This window comes from Aegilops tauschii, chromosome 2 (assembly GCF_002575655.3).
Source record: "Aegilops tauschii subsp. strangulata cultivar AL8/78 chromosome 2, Aet v6.0, whole genome shotgun sequence".
In the NCBI taxonomy this organism is placed as follows: domain Eukaryota; kingdom Viridiplantae; phylum Streptophyta; class Magnoliopsida; order Poales; family Poaceae; genus Aegilops; species Aegilops tauschii.
Window position 1 is genome coordinate 545,950,782 of NC_053036.3, and position 3,939 is coordinate 545,954,720.

A 3,939-nucleotide genomic window follows, 5' to 3' on the forward strand; every position below is an offset into this window, starting at 1 on the left:
AGAACGATGATACATTAGGGAGCTATGGAAAGAGTCACGACATATATGTATACAGGGAGGAGCTGGGCTGGGTCCACATGTGGGAGAGATAGAAAGAGGAGAGTGGTGCACAAGGAGACAAAGTGTGCTTGTTTTGCAGTGGGGGTGGTGTGTGAGGTGAGTATGCGAGAACCACATAACTACGGAGATAGACGTTTGGGGGCGACGTTTTGTGTGTATGGGAAAGATACACTCTACATAGTGCGTGTTCTTGGGAAAGAGAGATGCCGGGAGACCTAGCTAGAGAGTGGGGGAAGAGATGTGTGCATGCCCAAGAGATAAAGTGATAGAGACATATATTGGGGTCCGGACTTTAGAAGAGAGAGGGGTGTTAATGTGCTCGTGTGTTGGTGTTTGGGGGAGAGAACAACTTATGTGTGTGTGGCGGGGGCGATGAGGGGGGGGGGGTTGCTTCAGATAAAGAGTGAGGTGTCTATATTTGAGGGACTTTAGCGTAATTGAGATATACATGGTCAATAGTGTGTGCACTCAAGGTTGATCAATTTGTTTCACAGTTTGGACTATGAGATAACGATACTTTTGAACATGCGTGATATACTTTGATGTACCAGAATTATAAACCTAAGATTGGAATTTTGGAATTCGACTCCATCATTAGCTTTTGTAATTCATTTAAACGGAGGTACATTTTTAAGCCGGGATTTCGTTATTTCATATTCATATATCAAACCTAGAATATACACATACGGGCATGTTCAAACTTTATAATCATCCACTTTATTCATACACATACACATTTTTGCTTTTGTCATCATATTTAGGATAAACACATTTGGAATTTCATTTGAATTGGACCATATGATGGTATTTGCTTGTAGTAGCTCAATGATCCATATTTGAATTGAATGGACAATCTAAGTTTCGAGTTGGAGACATTAATTTTCAAAACTTGCACTTTTTTGCGTGCAAAACAAACAAATTCTCGGCCATGATATCATAGTCGGCCGTACAAGAGCAAAATATAATTTCAGGCGCCAAAAGCTTTCAAACTTCCCGCTCACATCGAAATATCTCGCGCCCGAAAGTTTAGCCCTCTGATATTCCTGTTTTACCCCTGCCACATGAACAGAAAAGGGCTGCTTTGGTAACTCCATTGTTTTCCCCTCTTTGCCCCCAACATTCTTCCCCAGAGCCCCTCCCCTTCCCCTCCCCGACCCCCCCCCCCAACCACGGCAAGCCACCGAATCTAGTCCTCCACCGCAGCGGTGGACCTCACACCCCGACGGATCTACCTTCCGCACCTTGGAACCCCCAACTTCCAACTCACCACTTCACTGGAGCCGCTTCAGCGAATGGCTTGTACACCGCTCCAGATCTCCTTCACCGCCATCATGGTCGACCGCACCGGATTTGCTTAACTAGCGCCCTCGTCCACCACAGTGTAGGCCCTTCACTGACTCCCTCGTCCGTCCCTTCGCTGGCCCTTCATACAAGCCCTCGTCCGCCATAACAGATCCGCCTCACCGAAAGCACTGTACAATGCGCCCGCCGAAGCCTTCGTCCACTGCACCGGACCCACTCCACGGACGCCATATTCAACTCCACCGGCCCTGCTTTACCGACGCCGCAGCCTCATCAGGTTATTTCGATCTGTACTCCTTTAGTTTTTCTCTTTATAGTGCAACTGTTCACTTACCACAGATGAGCTTTCTTGTATGTCGACAGGCGCCGCAACCGTAGCACCGGAGCCGCTTCAGCGACGGCGACAGCCGGCCCAAACTCAACCGCAACACGAGCACCATCGATGATCCTTAGCTATCAAGTATGCCAACGATATCCATACGCCGCCGAGAATCAGGTACTATTATCCAACGGCCGGCGCCTACGTTCACTTTCTTAGCATAAGCACCGCACCTTTGAATTTCTTCAGGGCATCATTCATTTTTTCATGAGACGCGTTATTCTGCTTGCACCTGTAGGGCCATACTTCTGGCAGTGAACATGTTACATGTGCTAAATTACATACCAGTGCACATATAGTTAATATGCTTTAGTTTTGTCCTAAGTATTACTGTACTGCCTAGATATCACTGCCTACTATTTTACTTCTTGCATGCTATATTTATGATAATGGATTTGTTCTGATGCCACCTGTTGGTTCCATCAGACTGCTTCATGTTCTCTATGCTTAATTACACATCAGCAAACTAGCATGTGGTTCCGCTGGTTTTTGTTTGGTTTACCCTACATTTTCTGATGCTAGCTATTACATCACTGCTACGAGCCTTTGTTCATTACTTTTTTGTGCGTTCTTGATCTTCCCAAGTTGCATGACTAATTTGATGCTTCTATTAATTATGGAGCTACCAACCCCATCAAGCGAAATATTTGTTCTTTTGGGGCTGGCACCTCGAACAAGCATAAAAATAGAGGGAAGCAGATATATTGTCGTGTATGCACACACCCTTCTTTCATTAGTTTAGATGAACCATTGATGATCAATTCGAACCAGTGCATGCGATTAAAATTAATTTTACCTAAATAGAGGGTGCAGAATAAACTACAACAAGTAGATTTGCAACCACGGGATGCTGACGATATCTTCAAAGAACATTGCAACAGCAGCGAGGCTTCACAGCAACATATGGTAAGCCACTATGTTTTAGTACATGTGAAATGTAATGTGTGTGGGCTGCTTTCTTGGCTTGTGCCCTCAACCTGTAATCCTACAGAATAACAAATAGTTTAGTTGTCTGCTTTGTTGTATTGCTTGATTCGAATGCTTGTTTGTTACTTGTTATGCTATACCTGAGTTGGCCAATATATCAGCAGTGCCTGCTGCACTATCGTAAAGAAATGCATGCCTAGTTCATTTGAGTCCTTAACTTTTCCTCTGAACTTCATCACAAGACTGTCTTCGTAGTTTATATGAGGCCACACTGTTAAGTGTTTTCTCAGATTATTTCAACTTCTTAGATGCCTTGGCATCTTAGCGGTGGTACACTCCCTTTCAACTAGGGATGTCAACTGGGCCCCATTTAATCCCGATTAAAGTCCACTAGTGGTCTGATAGTTCAAAAGAGTTTTCATTTTTTGAGGAAAATGAACGAGGGAGCTAGCAAAAACTAACTAGATGGGACTGGCGGATGTCGTTTATTTGCCACTTACATCCCTAGTTTCATCTTACCATTTTAATTTCTTTTCGGCTGATGCTGCTTCGAACCATTTAAATATAGCTTGCCATGCTCGGCAATAATTCGTATGTCGTTTACCATGTAAGCTTACTGCCTGGATCATGCGATAACTATCTCTTACTTATGTCCAGCGGAAACCTTTCAGGATGCCGTTCACACTAGGACATAATGAACAACCCCAGAATCTATTTGTGGAAGCAGTGCGCCATCCATGTTACCAGATGGTAGCAGTTCAGAGGCAACACCGCCGGAGAGCAGTCTGAGCACAGATATTATAGTTCTTGAGGCTCTACTAGAGGCAGAAAGAGATGGTGTGGCTGCCATGAATGAGGTAATCTCGATCTTGAAGCTGGAAATTATGCAATTAGCTGCACGCATGATGCAAGCAACCCAAGAATTGGAGGAAGTAAGAATGTTGCATTTGAAGACGGAGGAGGTCCTGCTGCTTCTGCTATCTGAAGCCCAGGGTAATCCCAGTTCTTCTTTAGATAGCAGTTGAAATTATCATTAGATTATTGTACTTGCATGTTGTGTCATGTCTCTGAATGGATTATGTTGTAAGACCCCCTATGTTGTCCATGTGTTATAATGATCCGAATTTTTTAGGCGAGGTAATCCTCAGTACTTGTATGATTGACATAAGGTGAACTGTTTTTCGTGTGAGCATATTGTATTGGATGAAATAACTGTTTGACTCAAAGTGTATCCAACCTACTGAATTCGATGATCACAGCACTTCTAAATC